Raw genomic sequence first — 24,198 nt, forward strand, 5'->3', positions numbered from 1 at the left:
CATATCTCGTCGTCACTACCTGAATTAAGAACTGTACGCATTACTGTATCACTTGGTTTTTCTGTCCCTGCCCCTATTATTTCTAAACTTTTTTCTTCTTCTCCCAAAAAAGGGGTCGGTTGAATAGGTTTTTCACTCTTGGACTTAAGCTGTACTTGTACTGCTGTACGTACCTCGTCATCCTTTTTTTCTTTCTTATTAAGTAAGGTCATATGGTCTGTAGCATTTTCCCTCGCTTTCCTGGCGGATCGTAAGCGGTGTTTTTTGGGGGTAGGTTCTGTTAATACTGCATCTGCGAACATCGGACTTGTAGGGATTTAGAACTCTTGATTCGGAATTTCGAATAGAGTAATTGGAACTATAGATTAATTCCCACTTACACTTTCACTTGCACTTTCGTGCACACTTTCCTTGTTACCATCACTTGCATTATCTTCTTGCGGATTTAACTGTGGGGGATTGGGAATCGTAGTACTTACCTTTGGTTCTTTTTCTTCGGTTGTTTCTTGTGGTCATCTGGTGTGACCTGTCGATATGCCGGTACTGCCAAAATGGTTTTGGTATTCTCGTCTTGAACAGTTGATTCCGTATGAGGGTGTGAAGAAGTGGGGAGTGTATTTTCCACGGTTGCAGCGTATCCTGTAGTACGTGTCGACCTTGCCACTCTATGCTGGCACTCATGCTGTAAGTGATCCTGTGCGCCACATCTTAAACAGAATTTGGTTTGCCCTTCATACGTATTCCAATAACGCTCTTCATTTAACATAATATAAGAAGGCACCGTTTTATGTAGAATGATTCGGACTATCTTCCTGCCTGTCCTCACTTCATAGGGGAGGGAGGTGGAATACACTTCATCTCGTACTGTTTGTATTATTCCTTATTAAGACATTTCAGTTGTTATAGCACTTTCTGGTAATTCCATGGGAACTAAATGAATACGAACGATAGTAACAGGTTTGTCTGCTCTGTGTACTGGAATTTCATATTTTCCCGTGTCGTCTGAGAATACGAAAGTTCCCATACTACATGCTATTACTTCCTTGCAGAAATGATCGGTACTTACTTTAACAAACACTTGGTGTTTTACGAAGTCTACTTCAATACTCAAAACATCCGCAAGTGCAATTTCACTACATCTCTCAGCCATTCGTGAATGGCAAGCCTGGTCGGTCTTTGCTGCATTCTTGCAAAAGAAAATTGCAAAGTGTTTAACTTTTAACCGCCATGTCAGTGAAGTTACATACGTTCACTTAACTTCAATGCTACAAAGCTTCTCGCTTTGCTGTTAATATATTCACCTCTCTGTAGAAAATAAATTCCGCGTGTTGATTCTACTCTTCTTAACGAATGTTCGAGGACCGCTCGCTAGACACGTCTGCTCTCTACCTCGCCTCGTCGAGGAATCGCTCGGCCACAAGGTCCGGCCAGTATAATTTGCTCTATGGCTGGTTGTTGTCTGTTTTTCTGAACATATGTGTGGAGTGTCCTCTGAGAGATTAACTTTTTATCCCAGGTAAGGATATGTCAGTCCTTAAGAGGGCATAGTTCTAGTTGTCCTTAAGTAGTGAAAGAATACAGGTATTAGTTTTAAAAATTGAGTAAATAAGTTTTCGACATTTTTTAAATAAATGGACATATTATGGGGTTGTCCTCAATTTTGTTTTAGTTGATGTGCTTACTCCGCATTGCGTGCAGGTGATGAATAGGTTATGTGCTGACATGCTCATAATAAAAATATAAATCAATCAATACAAAATTGTAACAATGTAATATAACGCTAGCTAAAAATATAAGGTACAGGAAATAAAATAATCAAATTTATATCTAATACTAATTTATTATAATAAAGATATTTTACTGCTGTTGAATATTTTCCTAATAAGCTGAAGATTACCATTGATTGAAAATATCCCCCGGGGATACCTCGGTTATCAGTTAAAATGCAGCTGAAAATTCTCTTTATACGTCACTTTGGGCGAGTTTGACAAATATTTCATTGTTTCGTGTCAACAAAAATAATGTTAATTAATTTTTAATATATAACATCTAAATTGCAATTTTTTTTCTTAGAACGAAAGTTCACATAAACACATCCAATTTGTTACTTTTACATGCAAAGTATGTTGATTATATCTACTATGATCCTGAAGGTTTTTCCTAATATGAAATTTTTCCTTACATTTCCTTGGTGTTCATAATGAAATAAATCATATTAACATCCGAAACATCGTGAGGACAAACCAGTACAGCTCCCAATGGAAAGTCCTTGGTGCCGTCATTCTGCTTGTAGAGGATTGTGACAGGGTTCTCCTGGAAGTTGCTCCAGGAGTTCATCACGATGTGCACTCCCATTGTCAAACACGTCACAGTAGCAATCGACCAGAAAATCCTGTCCATAGAAAGAAATGTGCTCATTAGTAATCATATGTACAAATTAAATAATACAACAATTACTCGACTACTCGAAAAGTAAATATTAGGCGTTGCATGGTGATCCCCATTTTGTTTTTAAGCTATTTTGTCTGAACAAAAATTTCAAATTTTAAGATTCTGGTATGTTGAGCTTGGTTATTCCATTGATTACCCATTCCTAATTTCAATGTATGTAGAATATCCCACTTACAAGCTAATCTGTGCAAGAATTATCGAGAAAAGTACAACAAAGCCATTAAGGAAGTGGTGGTGGTGATTATTATGAAAACTTCATTAAGAATTTTTTTCCATGATAACAGTAACTAAATATGCTAACCAAGGCAGAAATTTATTTTACTTTAAAACATAAACTAAACGTTGCGTTTCAACATTCTAGCAAGGTCTTCTTCAGACTCTGTAAAAAGTACAAATGAAATAAGGTACAAAATAGGAAGATATATATACACAAAAATTACTCCTCTCCAGACACAAGAATATTAGAAAGTTTTTTAGTTTGGAACATTCCTTTTCAGGTGTTCCAGCAGGGGCCTTCTCCTATCGACTATTGTTTCACTTTACAGGCGATTTAGATAAACATTTCCTTTCATCTGGAACGTGGTTGGACTCCTTATCTCACTATATCTTTCCTTATTCTTTCTTTCTTCATTTCTCTTCCTTCTTCTCTTCTCCTTCGGTCTTGTCCTTTCCACTCCTTCTAACACCTTCTTCAATTCTTTGTTTATCTTCAGTCCGCCATTCCAGTTCATTATGTCCTCCTCCCCTTTATTCTCTATTTCCTTCCATTTTCTCATATAGTCAGAGTTCTATTTAACTATTTTTTAAAGATTTTTTGCATAAACATACATTTATACATGTAATATAGATATATAACTTCATTTATTTTAAATACCTTTTTACACTTTCACACCATAAGTATACAATTAATGTTTTCTAAACAAAACTGAGGTCGTTTCCAAAATACTCATACATTTTTGGATATTTTAACATTTTCCATCTAGTTCTTTTCAAATACAGTGTGAACAAAATGCTATTGATCTCATAATTTTCACGGAATACATAAAATATTGTATTAGCTATTAACCAAATTAATGCATTGTTTTTCTTTTCTGGAAAATATTTAAATCTGGTCTTGTACACATATACTGTTGAAAGCACTGAGCTGCTGTTCGGCATATTTTTCCTAGATATGTTGTTATGCAAGTCCAAATTCTATTTACGCCATTACATGTTGCTATTCTAAGTTCAGTGGTGTCTCTCTATCCAGATATGTGGCATTTATTAGTTGTTAGTCTCTTGATATTATGTAAGCGTTCATAAGTCGGTATAATATCATGTATTACATTGTACGAAACATTATAGACAGATGCATCCAGAAAATTCTTATTCAAATTTTCCCAAATATTTGGCATCTGTTATTGGGAAAATGTTTTTCAATGGGGTGCGTCGGTATCTGCAACTGTTTGCAAAACAGCGTATATAAGTATTGAGATAGTTTTACGTCTTCACCTTCTGTCGGAAGCACCACATCAAACTTTGTAGATGTATCGGTTAGTTTCTCAATCTGCTTAGATGTGATGGATTTTCGGGTGGAAATTCCTCTGTCCATACCTGTATCCAAAATGATATAATGGAATCTTGAATGGCATATAGTGTATATGATCTTTCCAGTAATAGGGATTTGCATTTGATCTCAATATTTGTCAGCTCCAATCCTCATTTTCGTTTCATTTGCCATAGATTTGAAAGTGGTGTTAAAAAATAATGTCCGTACCACAAAATCCAACCAATTGCTGAATTTATTATTCTGATGTATTTTTGGTTCTTTGGGTTCACTTATGCAGATATAGTTAATTTACTAAACATATATGTTTGCACAAACCACACTCTTTGTATCATGTGTAACTGTCTGCTTTGCATTTTATAACCACAGACAAATGTATAATACATTTGTCTGTGTTATAACATTGTATGCGTACGTCTCTCACTATCTTTTGCCAATTTGATTCTAACATTTGTTCCTCGTTTCTGTAAAATAATATTCCTAACATTTTAATTTCCTGTACATATGGGATCCCTATATCTGGATATTGTTGATCCCATGTGCCAAACAGTAGCGCCTTTGATTTTTCCATATTTAATTCGGCCCCACTAGCACTGCAGTATACGTGTATCGCTGCCATGATTGCTTGCATTTGCTCCTTTCTGGTGATACATGAGGGTAGGTCAACTGAAAAGCAAACACTTGGTTTTCCTTAAAGGCGTGTATCGCTTCGGGTGTAGTTTTTCTGATATATTGCAGCAAATCATCCAGGGTTAAAGCAAACAAGAGCATACTTAGTGGACATCCTTGACGAATTGATCTTGTTATATTTATTGGGAACGACAGGAATCCATTGACCATTAATGGAGATGTTGCTTGTTGATAGAAACCTTTCAAAATGTTAATGAGCGTGTCACTGAATCTATATGCCTTTAACACCCTAAACAGGTAGTTATATGACAATAGATAAAACGATTTTTTGAAATGAAAAGGAAGCACACACGCATCCAGTTTCTGCACCATATAATAGGATATCAAATCGCGAATCCCTCCTACCGCACTGAATATGTTATGCTTCTTGTCAATGCATGTTTGCTTCTCGCTGAGTATCTGTGAAAAATATCTTTAACTTAGTTGCTAAGATCTGTGCCATTATTTTATAGTCACAATTTAGTAATGTAATTGGTCTGTATTCGTCTTTTTTTCGTGTTTTTTCTTCGGTATCAATATGATGATGCCTTCATTTTGTAGTTTTTTTCATTTTTAAAGGCATCTTGTATGATTTTAATTAACTTAATTTCTAATTTATGATGTCAAAGACCTGTAAATAGAACCAATACCATCTTTTTCTGGCGTTCCTTTAAGGTTACATGTTCGTAACGCTTCATATACTTCTACAATTGTTATTTCACTATCTAAAAGTTTTCTTTTCTCTTCTTCAAAACCATTATTTAGAGACTTCAATAGTGTCTCTCTTGTCTCTGATTTCCCCTTCTAAGTTTGATAAAGCTCCCCAACACAGTCGTAAATGTTAGCATGATTCCTTGCTGACCTACATTTGATTCTCCACCTGAATCCACAATATTGTTTATCATGAGCGTTGTTTGTTTTCGTTGCATCTGTACATAGTGATACATCGAAGTTCTTTCATCTTGAATTAAATTCTTGGTATTGGTTCTTATTGTTCTCGTATATTCTATTTTTTGCCTATGGAGTTACGATTTTGGCTTTATACTGCTGTATGTGTTGGTATTTTTTGCTATAACTCTCCCTTTACATGTCTCGTGTAAACACTAGTAATACAAGTTTATCAATCCTTTTCTGTCTTTTGCATTTTCTTTTCCATGCCAACAGAAAAAAAAATTAATTTTATTTTTACATATCGAACCCACCAGTCATTATGATTACATTAATACTTTTGTTGTTTACACCATTCGGCCCATTTTTGTGTAAATATTTCATTCATATGTAGATGCTCTAATAACTGTATATGTAGCTTCCAATACGAAGGACCCCTGACTAGTTTTGTTTCTTCCAGGTTAATTGCCACTTTTACTGACATGTGATTAGTAATGGGCGCTGGTAATGCTTCTATGGATGTTATATATTGTATTTGATCGGTATTTGTATATAGCCTAACAATTCTCGAGCCAGATTTATTATTAAAATATGTAAATATTATATCTTGTCTCTTCTGTATGCAAACATCTTCCAAATTTAATTTTTTGAATTAATGTTGCATGTGCTGGACTCTTTTGATAAGCTCCTATGAAATCTCTGGGATTCAATACTTGATTAAAGTAACCAACAAGTATTATTTTATATTCATTTAACGGTAGCAAATTTAATATTTCCTGATTATAAAATTGTTCACGTGACAATTTATTTTGATGGCGCATATATATTTACAAAAGTATAGTTCTTACTTTGAAAGCTAATGCCTCTACCATCCACTACGTTTTTTACATTGTTAATGATTAGGCCACTTTTGACAAGTATTGCTGTACCACAACCATTTATATCTGTATTAATTTTAGCTTCGTAACAATATATTAATTGGAAGTCACACATACAAACTTCCTGCAAGAACAATACGTCTATGGAGTGTACCTTCAAAATTATTCTAAGATTCTAAGATTTTACATTTTACCAGCGAAAATATTCCACTAATGTTAATTGTACATATTCTAGTGGTCTACACCAATAATAAATGAATAATGTACCACGCACTGAATATTACTTTCCGATCTTCCCTCATGTGCCTGAAAAAAAATAAAAATAACAAATGAAATACCAGATGAAGTAACAACTGAGATTTCACTTTTTAGGCTTACTTTTTCTGTTCGTAACTCTTTTCATAACTCCTACCCCTCTCATTGATTTACTCTTCGCGACTGTTTTCTCGCTACGTTTCAAAGTATTTCCGTCCGTTTTTTTACACCGATCTGCTGAGATTTTCTCCACTTTGACACTGAGGGAGCATTTTCGTCACTCTTTTTAATCTGTATTCAATTCACTGTCCAGCTCACAGTCTTTCGATGATACACGGCCTGCGAGAATATTCGAAGTCCGTTCCTTTGGTCCGATCGAAAGCATTGTGGCAGTGTAAAATAATGAAGGAACATATTGTCATATGTACATGTACACGTAAATGATGTTGAACAGCCGGGGCTTGTGACCGACTGTATACCCTTCAAAAATTTCAACTTTTAAAAATTTAATATGCAGATTTCGATATATTGCAAAGCCTGGAATTTATTTCAAGATGCGTGCAGAATTTGCAAATATGTGAGATATTGGGCCTCAAAAAGTGATCAGCGGTCCTCATATCCTAGGCTATTTAAATGCAAATTCGAAGAGTAACGCAAAATTACTTCAAGCATTAAACTTAACACTCCAACGTAGATTTAAAAAATACTCCTTGTAAATATGCTTCCAAGCTTCACATGTAAGGATGTCGAATCGACCCTTCCTAATATAAACATGTATCATACATCGTTGGAAAGGGTATAAATCAAGGATTCCAGAAATGTAGGATTTAGGGTGAGGAAACAATTGGAACTGGAAAAAAAACTAGTATTAAGTTTGTGGAACCTCCATTATAAATGAAACATAATGAGACTAGTTTACATGCAGATGTCAGGCTAGGTGCGTGATTTGTTATTTTGGGCTTGTTGGGTTTGGTTATCTTCGCATAAATAATATATTTATGCTAAGAGGACCAAGCCTAGCAGACCTAACCTAGCAACGTAGGCATTCCTGGAGTGATGTCACAACACAGTATTGTCCTTACTTTGTCTGATAAGGGAGACAAGTGAAGTCAGGGTCTCGCTTATAGCACAATGCTAGGACAACCTTGAACAATAAAATCACCAAAAACCATATATTTTCAAAACAAATTGCAGAGAAACAATTTAAATTAACGAAAATAATTTACAGCTATTAAAAAATAGAAACTACAATACCCAAAAATAAAATGAAAATTATAAATACGGATGAAAAAACGAAACAAAGTAATTTGAAAAAAAAAGGTCGATTGTGCAGTATAGCCACTTCACCTTTTCACGATAAGTGCAACACCAGAAGTGAATCACAGCTGGGTATCTGATGTCACACAAATTTTCAATGACTGATACTCATGATATTCTGAATGACTAATAATGATAACACAGGTCTACAAAAAATATTATTTTTTTAATTGCCAAAGATTTTTGTATGACTTTATGGTATTTTGGTTGTGCTTAATCTAAAATGAAACAGTTTTGCCAAGTTGTCTCTAGTTCTTGAGATACTTGATATCCTTCGATTTTAAGTTTATCTCAATAAGAGCTGTAGGTGTTGACATGAAATAGGGCATGGCTTTTATTTAAGAATATAAAAATATTTATCTAGTCCATCCATTGCACAGAATATATTTATTGAAAGTTTGTTTTTCTTTATTTGTTTTATTTTTTAGTTTTATTTCTATTGTTGAGGGGAATGAAACCCACTAGTTTTTCATGAGCAGGCCACTTAAATGATCCTGATGGCTTGTGTTGTATTTGTGGTGAAACAAAGAAAAATATCACTGACTTTTAAAGGAAGCATATCTTGCATATTGAAGTAGTTTGTTAAGTCTTGGATAAAGTTGGCGAGTGTTTCATTACATCTACAGATCCTTTCATGGACTAAGTATTGAGAAACTAAAAATGGGGATCTTTGATGGGCCTCAAGGTTGTAAACTCACTAATGATTCGAAACTCTCAAATTTTAAGAATGATATTGAAGCTTCTACATTATTCAGTTATTCTATAGGAGAAAATGGCGGACGAGTAGCGGACGTGTAGCAAGAGCTCCCGATTTCCCCTCCCCCCCCAGTCTCGCTGGCACATACATTACTCATACATTACTACCAGAACAAACTAGTGTCAGCATAGGAAAGCATCACTTCCAGCACCTCGGTGGTGATCTAACAGCTAACGAATCTTACTAAATCGCATAATTATGCCTAAAGCTTCGATCAACGTAGTTGCCAGCCGCGTGGAAAGCGTGGAGGAGAGGCTTCGGGCCTTCGAGAGCCAACTTCTGAACGTCACCGGTCAGCAACCACCCGCTGAAAGCACGGAGAAGGGATCCCAGGCGGCGTTGCAGGATCTCAGCGCGGCCTTCCTAGAATTTAAACGGGAAGCGGTGGACACGCTGAAGTCTGTCAGGCTGGATATCCAGGAACTCCGGAAATCCACAGAAAGAAACTTGACATTGATCGACGACATGGAAATGTATTCCAGGAGGAACTGCCTGCTGTTACACGGCATTCCTGAGACGGCCAACGAGGACACGGACGAGCTTGTCCTCCAGACGATACACAAACACCTCCACCTGCAGCACGTAACCCTGGACCACATCGAGCGCTCTCACCGCATCGGCCCCCGGAGGAGAACAGCGACGGATGCGGTCAAAACTGGGAAGAGGCCCATCATATTTCGGCTTTGCAGCTACCGAACCAGGGACGCCATCTGGAAGAACAAGAAGGCGCTGAAGGGAACGAGAGTTCTCATCACGAATCCCTGACTGCAGCCAGGCAGCAAGTGCTGCAGAAGGCCAAGGAGCAGCATGGCCCCAGGAACGTGTGGACTCAGGATGGCATAATTGTCATACTAAAGAACAATCGGAAGATCTCCGTCACCACGCTGGAGGAACTACATAAAGTGGTGTGAACGCGAGGGGAAAAAGAGGACGTGCAGGGAATAAGCAGCCACTCAGAACGTTTATTTTGCCTACTGAGGGCGCATCAAATTCCGCCACGTTATTGCGTAAACTCAGTTATTTTTGTGTATTAGTGTTTGTGACTACATTATGTTAGTTATTGGTATTTATGTTACTACGTTAACCGTTATGCTCGTGTCTGTTTGTGTTTGTGTTTGTGTGTGTGTGTGCATGTGCGTATGCGTGCGTAAGTATATAGAATCCAGTTTTCGGTGCCCTGCAGGTTCTAAATACATCACTTCTACTACTAAGGGGTGTCCATAAGGACATTTTTCAAAATATGCTTTGTATAGGATAAAAATCACCAAAAATATAAAGAGAAATATGCAAAATAAAAATAAAAATATTAAAAAAACAAAATAAAAATTCTGCTATATTTTTGTCACTTTCTAGAGCAGGCGCCAATAAACGTAAGGTAAAAACCCAAAATCAGGGCAAAAAGTGTTAAGAAAAACAAGGTAAAAATTCTGCTATATTTTTGTTATTTTCTAGAGAATTTTTATTTTTTGGAGGAAACCGATGGCGTTGTTTATTATTATATATTATTTGATTCCGCTTTGATACAATAATCATCATGGTTTAACAAATTCAAGGTCATGCTTTGTTTGCTTATCAAAGAGCTCTTTTTTACCTTTATATATAATTTTAAATTTACCGTCAACAAGTTCTTCCATCAATTCATTAGTTAAGGTTTTGCCATATCGATCTGGTAAAAACAACTTCTTTTCGTTATCTAATGTAACGCGTGCTTTTAGACCATGCATTGTATTTACAATTTCACCATTGGTGATTTCATACGGTTTACCTATTTCTAAATCTTGCATCTTGATATACTCGAACGACGAATTTAACATTTTTTCTAATGATTTAGCGCCTAGGTATTTGTGTGATGACTGATTCATTTATAAGATAAAAAATATATAAATAATAAATGTACAAGTTTATTTTATTTAATATCCATAAGGAATTGTGTCAATAACACCATCTTTTTCCGGTAAGATCACCCGTTTATTGTATTCTAATTTAAATTTTTTCTGAATTGTTTTGTTAACCAAAGTATGGGTTTTTCTGCTTTTTGTAATTTGGTTATATTCTAAAATAATTTGATCAATTTCTTTATTTAAAATTTTTATCATTTCAGTCATATTTAATTTCTGAGAGTTTACGTAGTTTAATGTGAATCCTTTAATTTTGCACACAACTTTACCCTTTGATGTTTTATATGCATAGCTCTTTGGTCCTGTAGATATGAATTCTATTATGTAATCACCGCTTAACTCATCTGTCCATTCTCCAAGCATGCAACCAGTTTTTACAGTGTTTGTACCATCATCAATGTATATAATAGAGTCAGTATCGTAATAAACTACTTTGTCACCTAGTTTGTCAAGCATATCATATAATCTCAATCTAGAATATGAGGTTGTAAATAATGCAATCAATATGTTTGTTTTAGTAGGATCTTCCAACCACTCATCTTTTGTTTGATACCTAACCTCAATCATGTTATTGTTGATTAATGAAAGATTAATACATTCTAGTTTAGAGTTTAATAATATATCATACAAATCTTTTGCTGAGTTGATATAATCTGTTGTTTCCATTAATCGTCTTTGACCAAATTTACCGTAAAATGCGTTCAAAAGTAGTTTAGCCATGGCGCGTAACACTTGGTTAGGTTTAATGTTATCAATGTCTAATTCGATACCTAATCTATTTTTTACATCTTCGACATACAATTCTTTAGTGCTGTAATCATTTTCCCATTCACTGGTTTCTAATTTTATTTTTAAGAATTTTGAAATGTAACTTTTAAACATATTGGTGCTTGTTTTCTTAAAGTGACAGACTTCATATATTTTTGTTATCTTATATCCCATTTCAAGTGCTTTATTAATTTCGGGTGTACTCCATGTACCAATAAATCTTCGTTCAATGTCCGTGTGATTGCACTCACGATTTTTTGAATGAGCGCATTTACCGCATAATGGAAATATTAATTTTTCTTCTTTAATAGGTAGTACAGGATGATATAACTTTCTTGGTGGTTGTACCTTGCATTTAATTAATCCAAACCAATTCGGGTTGAAATTTTGAGGATGTAATATTTTTACTGGATGACCAACAGGAAACTTGTCATAGAACATAACTGTTGGATACAAACTACAAATATCTATATATTTTAACTTTTTTCCACGAACGTGTAATTTACTTGCATTTGTTCGTCCACCGAAATAAGCATCCCTAGGGGTGATTGGTGTTACTATATCTTTTATTTCACGTTTAAGTTTTTTGTATCTAGGTTCCCAATCACACTCCCACATTTCTATAACATTGTACCTTTTATTTTTTAATTGCTGAGTAAACCGTTTTGTTTTTTCATGGAGGTCACCCATGCTTTCTTGCTTCTTGTTGTTAATTATATCATCTTTGTAACAGTTGGGACAACCATGCCAGAAGCATCCATGAAACTGATAAACTGTGTTGGTTGTTTTATCAAAGCCATCAACCTTCCGTCCTAGTATAGTTTCTTCCCCACCGTTTAAAGCGTGTTTTACATTATCACCTAATGTTTTTAACCAAGATATAGACTTTTTACTATACGTTTCATGGTTGCTATCTTTTAATACAGCTATGGTATCGGGTTGTATATGATGATATCTAAACTCAGCCATTGCCACACTTGAGATTGTTATATATTGAAATGGATCAATGTTACATGTATCTAGAAATGTTTGTCTAAGTTTTCTAACTGCTTGAGTAAGTATGTCTACATCTGACTCACAATACTCACTCATTTCTTTTTGAAAGTCAAATTTGTATTTCTCTTCTACTCGTTCATTATGCCACTGCAAAAAGTGATTTCTTGTGTGCCAATGTTTACAAGTCGCATCAGGTTTGCATTTACTGCATTTTTTCATAGTGCTCTCTCCGTAATATTCAATATTCGGTATTGGTCCCATATACGTCTGGTTTTCTGTTGTGTTGAAGAAGTGAGGAAAGTATCCTTTTTTTAACTCGGCTAATTCAAATGTTTCTGGGAATGTACTCAATGGTTGTGAGATAAAGTTGTAGCTATCTATGAATCGCATATTTGCATTTCTAAGAATCATGGACATGATTTGGCAACCTTTATAAATTGTGAACGGTTTGTATCCATTTCGCATACAGTAGTTCATAACGAAATACCAATCATACGATCTAGCGTTGTGCGCTATAACTGTATAACCACGATGATCTTTAGATATTAACCACTTACAAAATATGTCACTATCTTTGAAATGAATCTTTTGTCCACTTCCAAAAGCATACTCAGCAACCACAAAATTGGGTTTGTGTTCTCCAGTTTCTTGGTTAGCCTCGAAATCAATTGTTATATATTTTTTTGTATATGTGCATGTAGGTTTTTGTAATGTATTCTTTTTACAAGTATCACATGTTTTCACTTTTGAAAGTGGAACCTTTAAGGTTGTGTAGTTTTTACATTCTTTACATTTGTACATATATCCATCTACTTTCTTTTTCTTTAAAGATTCAATATAACGATCCACAACTTCTTCATCGTAATCATAATCAGGATAATAGTTTTCTTGTATATAATCACGTGCAAGTTCATTAATTTCTTTTTTGGTATATTTAGTTACTATATGTACATTATTTGGTGAGCATTTTTCACATCCTTCTACGTAACAGTCATTATTTAATTTTCTTACACAGATTCCACCTTTACCTTTTTGCCACTGCATGTAACACAGATGAGTTTTTGTTTCAACTTCTTTTTTACAGTTTACACATATTTCGTATCCACATTTATGCTCCTCGTTTCTCTTACATATTTTATTACATTGTAAACATTTGTAAACTATTTGACATACCGTTTTTTGTGTTGCACAAAGCACTCTTCGTTGTAGCAATATCTATTGCAATCTTTGCAGTATATGGCAGATTTGTTACCAAGATGAGTAGGACCGCAACATGTAACACATAATGCTTTGCATTTATGATTTTTATGCTTATAAGGTGTCTCACATCGTTCACAGTAATTCGACATTCCTAAAAACGCACTCATTTTAGTAATCACGTGAAAGTGATTTTTAACTTTGTATAAATATATAGTTATATCTCGTTCACCTATTCCTTTGTATATAATGGTGTTAAAGTTTTCGGCACAGACAATTTTTATACACACGTTTTTAAGATAGCGTTCAACTTTCCTAAAAGAACTAAGATCAAACGGTGCACCAGGATCGTGTCTAATTTTGTTGCATAGCTCTATTGCTAAATTCTTTTGTAGAGTTCGCCCCTTTCGTATATAAGTGATATCATTATTACTTAGTTCTCTGTCAAGTATAATGTTTGTTTTATATGTCAATGCTGCAATAACAGCTCTTGGCCCACACAGGTTGTCGTTTGGATTTTTTATTTGCAGTATGCTCTGTTTTGTTCTAACATCTTCAGCTAAGTTTATTAGTTTTGTAGGTCTTCCACCAGTTGGCATTTTAACTATTTGAATATAGAATCTTGTATCTTCTAAAGCAATCTCATCATATTGTTCCATTATTTCGTTAAAATGGTTTACCAGAGCACCATGGTTGATTGTTGTACTAAAACCTGTAGAGAAAGCTTTACTATGAAGCCTTGGATTTTCAATAACAAAGTTTATTCTATCTACGCCTTCTCTAAACTCAACACCTACTTTTCTTTTTTCAATAATTTGATTAATAATATCATGTAATGCAAAGAAATCTACATTATTGTTATCAACTATAAATTCCACTCTATAGCGAGCATCCGAAAAAACTGTAAGGTGTCTAACAGATTCTTCAATAGCTACAAAGTTATCATTGGATGCATGAATATCAATTGGAGAGATATTAAATATATCCTCAACATCAACAGTGGATTGGTTTGCCACCAAAGTATCATCTAATGGACGTGATATGTTAAATATGTTGTTATACTCATTATCAGTTTGAGAACTTGGTGTAAATAGATCATCACTGTTGGCAATATCTGTAAATGGCAATTTTTCTAGTTGAGTTCTTATATAGAACCGAAGGTAACTTTCTTTTTTATATTTGATATATCCAGTAATTCCATTATCTCTAGCAAATTGTTTTAAATTATTTATACCCTTGGTAATATCTAACAAGTCAACTGGTTGTGGAAATTCAATATTACGTCTTGCAAATTGTTGTAAATCCAGCATATGTTTTACATAATCCCTTAGTTCCTCGATTGTTTTATATTTGTTGCATCCAGTTATATTATGCTCTTTAGCAAACTTAACTAAATTACGTCTACCTTTTATATTATCAACAGCATGAGTGGAAGCCTCTTGTGTTAGTTGTCTTCTTATGTACTTTCTTAATCCGTTTATTGTTGTGCATCTGTTATACCCTTTGATACCATGCTGCTTAGCAATGTTTATTAGAGCACGCTTGGTTTTTACATTATCTAGATCCATTGTATTATTTATATTAGAAGTATTGTGTTGCACTATATCATTTTCAGTACTCATTTATTACTAAAAAATTTTAGCAATACATTTTTAACATACCGTAACTACACGAGATGTATTAAATTTGATATAATTATTATTTACTAATAATTCATGTATTTTTGTTTTAGTGTGATTTTTGAAATGCATTTTAGTAATATATCTATTACATGGTTCACAATATACTTTTTCAAGCTTTTTCATATTAACTAATTTTTGACAGACATAACATGTATATCCATGACCATATTTCATTTTCTTATTTTTGACAAACTCATTAATAGATTTAACAGTTTTACAGTAAGAACACTTTCTGGAAATATCTTTTGGTACCTCCATTTAATAGAATAAAATTTTATCTTATATTAATACTGTACTCTTACTTCAATGTGTAGACATCTTTTTTAGAAACCCAACTGTTGTGTGAACTATCAAAACCAAGCCATTTAACATAGACCATATTTCCTTTTTTACGTAATACTTTCTCAACCAAGTATACATCGGGGTGTTTTGTTTTCTGTAGTTCTTGTTCATAAAATGTGCCGATGATTTGTTCGCCCTTAGAGTCCTTGAGATGATAATATGGTGGATTGCTTTTGAATACCTTATCAATCGTAAATATCTCAGTAGACCAGTTGGCTGTGTATCCTTTCTCGAATATGCCTTTTATCTTACTAACACGTACATGATCACCAATTTTATATTTGGGATAACTTTTTGCTATTTTATTATGATATACACTGTTGTAGATCATCTCTTGGTTTTTTAAGCTGACATCAACAGGTTTCAGTTTGATAGTGCTATGTACTGTATGATTGTAGTCGTGCACTAATTTTGATAATATGTCTATCCATTTATAATTTCCTTGCATGGTGAACTGTTTCCACATTTTTTCTTTAAGCGTTCTATTGAATCTTTCAACAACGGATGCTTTGATTTTTGTATAAGTAGAATAATGATTTATGTTGTATTTATTCATAAGCTCCTTAAAGTTCTTGTTATAGAACTCTTTGCCTTTATCGGTTTGAATATTATTTGGTTTTCGCTCATTCAATATGTGTTCGAAAGCGTCGGTGACGTGTTTTCCAGTTTTATTTTTTAAAGGAATAGTCCAAGCATATTTAGAAAAGACGTCTATAATGGTTATCATGTACTTGCACCCTTTGTTGATTTTAGAAATTCCTTTAAGATTTCCAGAGTCCATTTCAACCAAATCAGCTTGCCAAACATCGTCTATTCCATAAGTTAAAACTTTTCTTGTAGGGTAATTTCTTCTAGCCGGCTTATGTAACTCATCAATGATCTGTTCCCTCTCATCAATAATCTGTTCTCGCTTGTCACCCAAATGTAGATTTTTTGGATCCACATTTCTTACAATTTGACAACACATATGATCTTCCATTTTTAGCTTTTTTTGTAACAGGATTAATGCTGCTGGTATTAGATTTACACTTAACACAATACGATGTGGTCATTTATTATGCAAAGAAATTGCGTATTGAAATTATTCCATCATTGTATGAAGAACAATATAAACAACGGTATGCTCTTCCATTTCTGCTAGCCTATGTGGTTCAAAATGTAAAATATCCCCCTTTTCAAATTGATATGGAAAATTTTCAATTATATTTGAATTTATAAAAACATTAATATGAGCATCATGATCAGATTCGAAGTGTAATAGTGATCCTTTGTATGGAAACTTAAATTGGGTAGTACCGTGAGTAAATTTGAATATACCTGGTTTATCACCTTTTAACTTACCAATTAAATTTATTTTATTAATTTTTGTATTTCGCAGTATTAAATTATGCATCTGGACATTTACATCTGAAATTTTTGTATTTGTTTCATTAATTGATTTTATAAACTCAAAATAATAATCATAACGTTTTGTATTAATTTTTTGATCAATTGAATTTATTATTTCATTAATTGAATATTGAAACTCATTTGTAATTTTTGTATCTACAAGATCAGTTACCACTGTATTCACAAGATCAGTCAACACCTGATCGTTTAACACTTTATCCTTAAATCTCTCAAAATCTTTCTTAAGTCTATTGATACTAACATTTTTTGATGTGTTTCCATAAATATCAACTCCCATTTATATAAGGGATAAAAACATCTTCGATTTTTCTACATTCTGATAAAATCTTTTATTTTATTTCTGTATTTCCCATCATCTCGTTTGCATGTGGGATCTATGGTAATAAAACCATAATCCTGATTCCAACAATCACTACACAGAGAGCTAAATTCCTCAAAGCTAAAGTCACCACCAACAAAGTCTTTGTGTATATGTTTTAAATTGGTTTCATCCTGCTTAAATATGCAAAGAAAATTAGTATTGTCCCTAATTAACTGTTTTGGTATCTTACTATACGTCTGCCCTAGATAAAACACATCAATCTGTTTATGTCTGCCACGCGTGTAATAGTCTCTCACATTATCTTGGTTCTCCTGTATAAAATCATCAAAAATGACTATAGAATTGCTTTTACAATCATCAAGTGATACCGCGTTTTCATTGCTATTACGGAATGTACATATATCTTCGCCTAATACTTGTTCAACTTTTTTAAACAGATTCTGTAAATACACGTACTCTGGTTGATTTAAACTTTTTGAGTATATGTACACATGTCTGTTCCTTTTATCCAACAACAAAAAGTTATCTAGCATTAGAGTCGTCTTGCCACATTTCGATGAACCAACTATAATACACCTCATGTAATCATCATTTGGTAAATATTCACCATTTTTTCGATTCAAAGATGATCTAGGTATAATGGTTTTGATATCCCAGTCCGTCATTTAATAGCACAAAATATTTTATATCGAACTGAAAATTATTCTTAATAAATGAAACCATCTGTTTCCGAAGCGAAGCTTGCAGTTGCAGAAGCGAATGTTGCAGAAGCGGATAAACTATTGCAATTACGAGATCAATTAATTGAAGAATTTAAAAGTATCAAAAGATCCAAAACAGGAATATATAACAAATACAAAAAACAAGATCAACCCATTATTGATGCTATTAATCACCTTGGAGATAAAATTGAAAAAGTTGTTGATAACACATCACTTGTTCCAGTAACCCTAACAGAAGCGAAGCTTGCAGATGCGAAGCATGCAGATGCGAAGCATGCAGAAGCGAAGCTTGCAGAAGCGAAGCTTGCAGAATCCAAGCTTACACAAACACCAACACAAACACGCATTAAGGCATTAACTAATTATACTACAATGTCATTAGGCCCGATTGTTTCCAAATAACTAAACACTAGAAATGATAAGTCATTTGGGATAGTTGGTGGTAATGATGGTAAGAATTACATTGGTAATGCTGAAGTCACTCTTGACAACGATAATCTTATTATTAAAGGTACAAAATATAAAGCAACTGAAGGACTAATGGCTTTGTTAACAATAAATGACATTCCAAATGATCTTGTAACACAAGAAGACGCAAGAAATTACGAAAACATATTATTTGATTCAGATGTAATTTATCAGAATAACGACCCCAACACTAAACATAGTAAATCAAGTAGATCAAAGAAATATATAACATTTATTAAACCCATATGGGATATGAGAATGAAAAAAAGCAGTAGTGGAAGTGGATTGCGCAAATACACAGGCTTACCTAAAGAATATGTTTGGATGAATGATGTTAGAAAACTAGTAGACAGACTGCTTGTTATAATGGGAGAAGAAGAGGCAGGTAACGATAACTTTTATAATGAGAATGCTAGTATAATTAAAATGTTTTGCGATACGCTAACTAATTTCATTTTACAGAATCCTAAAAATATAGGTCACTTAATAAAAATAATTAGCATACTACCTCCTCGATTTTGGGATAAACAAGGAGCAGGATTTCTTAACAATCTACTTAGTATTAAAGGAATGCCTGAGCTACATTTACCCGGCTACAATTTCTTGGGGCCATATACGAAGCTGGATGAAAGATTGGCTCGGGGTGACAAAGGAATAAATCCATTAGACGAAGCAGCTAAAGAACACGATATTGTTTATAGAGATAACCAAGATTTAGAAAGTCGGCATAAGGCTGATAAAGAATTGGAACATAAAGCATTAGGTAGATTGTTTAGTAAAGATGCTTCAATTGGTGAAAAATTGACCTCTTTAGGAACCGCTGTTGTAATGAACAGAAAAGTGGCATGGGGTTGGGGAATGCCAATGTAATGTGATAAAATCATCTTTGATTTTTCTACATTCTGATAGTAATTTTTATTATTATTGAATAATTTCAATACGCAATTTCTTTGCATAATAAATGATGACAGATTTGCTGATCACAGAAAAATTTCTTAAAAATATAAAAAATGGTAGTGGTATTAAAATACAAAAAGGTGGTACTATTTTCACATTGCCTCTACTACTATATAGTGTTTCAGAATTACGAAAACTTTTAGGTCCAACCAAAATAGGGAGTGGTGGTGTAACTTTGGCATCATACATGAAAGCAGTTAATAACCTTAAAAAACTAAAAGTTGGTAGCGGAATAAAAATACACAAAGGCGGCTTCATATTTACTCTTGCCACATTGTTTGCCGCACTTGCTGCTGCTGGTTCATTGGCAGGAGGAGCTGCTGCTATTACAAGTGCTGTTCATAATAAACAGAAAAATGATGCAGAGTTAGAGGAAACAAAAAAACATAATTTAGCAATGGAAACAAAATCGGGTACAGGTGTACGTAAGCGCAAATATAAACGTAAAACAACTATAACAAAAAACTTGATAGGATTACGCCTCTAAGTAACTATGATATCACAAAATTGTGTAGTGGTATTAAAGGCTTCAGAGGCGTTTACATGATAGATGAATTACCGAGTAAACCTAACAATTATGAATGTGGTGTTGTTAATCTTGATGTGTCTAAAAATATAGGTACTCACTGGATATGTTATATTAAAGTTCGTGATGAAAGTTTTGTATTTGACTCATTTGGGGGCGTTCCTCCTAAAAAATTAGTAATCTATCTTAATAGTAACAACAACAACAATATTAAATATAATAACGATAGAATACAAAGTTTTGATGAAGTTACGTGTGGTCATTTGTGTGTTACATTTTTAAAAATGTATGACGGGGGTTACAAGATTAAAAATATTTTATCTTTATTAAATGCCAATAGACATATTTGGAAAAACTATTACAAACCTTAAATTTAAGAAAAAAATAATCTTACTAAATGGCCTATGTATTCAAATTGTCTGAACGAAACTCCATCTTACAAAAAACCTTGAGTCATTCTATCACTAATGAAAATTTAAAAGTAGCACTGATTGGTTTTTATACTACATATCTCACTCCTAATATAACAAAACACAATAATACATTATTCTATGAAGAAAATAATGTTACAAACGAATTGGTTATTCCACCTGGTCAATATAGTATAACCGCACTTGAAGAATACATCAACTCACAATCGCCATTCAGTTCAAAAAATATATCAATAAAAGGCAATGATGTTACTAACCGAGTTGAGATAAAATCACCATTCAAATTGAATCTTAACAATGCTATCGGTGAAGTACTTGGATTCGATATAGAACTGGAACCTAATAAAGATTATATTGGAAGTAAGATTCCAAAATTTCATCCATTCGATACAATCAATATTCATTGTAATTTAGCAAAGGGGATGATGCTAAAACATGATGATTACAGACATAAAAAATCAGATATCATTGCATCATTTAAAACTAACGCAGAGTTTAAGGAATCTATTATTTACGAACCAACATATCCACTATTTTTTCCACTTCAATATATGGAATTTGATTATATAGAAGTGTCTATTTTAGATGAAAATGATGATGCAATTCATTTTGGAGATAGTCTCGTCACTGTAATTCTAAAGGTTTGCGAATAGCATTAGATTTTTAGAAAAATTATAAATTTTATTTACTATAAATGGAAAATAATATCATCAAGTATAGTTTTCAAGAATATCCACCAACACAAGAGACTAAAGGTGACTTAAATTCACCAAATAAAGACGTTACTTATGAAATAGACTCAGGTGATGGGTTTATACATCCTTGGAACGCTGACGTATACATGGAATACAAATCACTTGTTAGAGAGGATGACACACAATACAGCGATAACGATAAGGTTAGGATAGTTGACAATTTCTTCTGTCATCTTTGGTCTCAAATATTAATTGAAAAATGTGAGTATCTTGTTGACAGAATTGATTATCCAGGTATTACTTCTACAGCTTTAGGAACTTGCTATCTTTCTCAAGCAGAAGCAAGAACATATAAAATGTCTGGATTTGAAACAGATGGGCAACTTAAAAATGCAAACAGAACAAAAGAGGTATTATTCAAACTAAGGCTTCTTGGTGGGTTCTTTAGTGGATTTCAGGATGTATTATATAAAGGAGGGTTGAAAATTACGTTTAAAAGAAATAACAATGATGATATGGCTGTCCATGTCTGGGAAGATGGAAAACCTGGAAAGATAGTGATTCAAAGTATGGTTATCAGAATGCCTGTAGTAAAATATGACCCATTAGTTGATATAAAGTTAAAGAGTGATCTAATCAAGCAAGATTTTCCTATCAGCTTTATGAAAAGTAAAACAGTTAGAAAGTCTATAAGTGGAAAGTTTTCAGATATAGATTTAACAAATTCTTTTACCGCTGGTATATCTGACACGCCAGAGTGGGTTATAATCGTATTTCAAACAGATAGAAATAATACTAACCAGAAAAATTATTCAGCATATTTCGATCACTGTAAATTAAAATCTGCTTACCTAGAAAACGGAAGAGACGAAATATTTTCTTCATCTCTAAAGAATTTAGACATTTCAAAAGGAAAATTTTTAAAAATGTATCATGCGTACACAGAGATTAGAAGACTTGATGGTGTAAATGATGACTCATATTACACATTTGAAGAATTCATCGAAAAAAGACCCATGTATGTTATAGACTCAACTAAACGAATGAAAGTTGTAGATAAACAAAAAACTAGTTTTCATCTCGTTCTTGATTTCGAAGAGGATGTGCCTGATAAAACTCTGTGCTATATCATAATGTTGAGCTACAACGTTTTATCGTATGACATCAAAAATCAACGAATCATTGAAAAAATTTAGATGGGTGGAGGAATATTAAATAGATAAATGGAAATACCAGATAATATACCCAGAGAAAAGTTGATTCAATTATTAGAATCATTAATAAACCAATATGAGATAATGTTAAAGAAGAAAAAAAGAGGTATAAAGCTCTAAAATATTTCTATTATTGTTTAATCACTCTATCCATAGCTTTATCAGCCGCAACAGGATTTGTAAATGTTTTAATACCGCTAACCACATATACAATTATCAGTACTAGTTTTACAACCATTTCAGCAATTATTACCGGATTTAGCACTAAATTTAATTTGAATAAGAAATAAAATGATTATAAGAATATAATTCAGCTGATCAAAAATGTTAAAAATGAGTTAGAAATCCTATTAACTCTTAATGGAGATATGAATGATGAATATATTAAAAATCTTGTTGAGAAAATTAAAGATAAATTGTTTAAAATCGGGTCACACATTTGAGATTTTAAAAAACTGATACTCCCATCAATTCTACGGAAAATTTCATTAAATTTTTTATTTTGAATTTTTCAAATATCTTAATTGGTAAGCGAGAAAATAATAAAAATAGGTTTTGCCCCTGAAAGTTATGCAACCCGTATTGCCCCTGTAAGTTATGCAACCCGCAATACATGGGTGGGCTACCCAAATCTGAAGTCAGATTGTCAAAATATCTAATAGGAACCAAGATAAAAAAATCCCTTGTTTCAAGCGATTGAATTAATGTTGATTCTACACCTGCCCCTTTTGGTTATGCAACACAGCAAATGCAAATAGTTACTCAAACATCCAATAGATGGCAGCATGTGTGTTTTTAATAATTCCCCTCTTCTGGAAAAATCCCTCAATTTCCCTCTTGTGCGTATAGAAAATTCCCCATATTTCATCATTTTGTTTATTATTTTGTTCTATTAATTTTATTTGAATATGCATTAAATATTAATTTTGCTTTAAGGTTTTAGTGGATTTTTATACATTAAATTGTTATAATATTTTTAATAATTAATCTATCGGGAATGAATTATTTAATGTTTTATTTTTATCTCTCACGTATGCATGATGTAGAGATTTTGTGGGTATATATATAGGCGGTCTGAAATTATTTAATTAGGAATACCGCTCTGTGTGTAAAAGAGATTGTCGACTTGTAGACGAGTGCGCATAGTCTATGAGTAACGGGTCTCGATGAAAACAGTTCGGACGACGTCTTTATTCCTAAAGCATCTTCACGCTCTTTTCTCTCTATAGCAGACATCCAGTAAAGCCGAATTAAAGATCAGAAGGTATGAAATAAGACCTATAATGATCGTGCTGGTATACCATCCGATAGGCACCTTACTATAAACGTCAGAAGCTGCCGTGAAAGGGTGGTTGCTGGATAACATAGAGAGAAATTGAAGCCAAATAGAGGGGATGTTTTGCACTTTTTGAGTAGAATTCTAATAATTTTTAAAAAGAATTTAATTCTAGTTCTTCTATTGCCGATTTTAGCTTGTTTAAGATTTCCATGAACGAATGAGAATGTTTGGGACAATTGATATTAAATAATTGCAGGTTATTTCTTCCTGCTCTTATTAGTTGGTTAGAGAATTCGTTAAATTCATAAAATACATTATCTTTAAAAAAATACAACATTCCGTTATTGTATCTGAAAGAAGAATCCACGTTTGGTGGTAAACCGGGGAAATTTCTGGTTATTAGACCATGCTGTTTGGGTCTTAAAGTGCATTCATCTATTTCTGTAAAATATATGTATGTTGTATACAACATTCAACCGAGAAAAGATTTGTTTGGTCACCAGGTGTATTATCGTCTACTTGTAAATACC

Source organism: Lepisma saccharinum, chromosome 16 (assembly GCF_977018435.1).
Source record: "Lepisma saccharinum chromosome 16, izLepSacc3.1, whole genome shotgun sequence".
NCBI lineage: Eukaryota > Metazoa > Arthropoda > Insecta > Zygentoma > Lepismatidae > Lepisma > Lepisma saccharinum.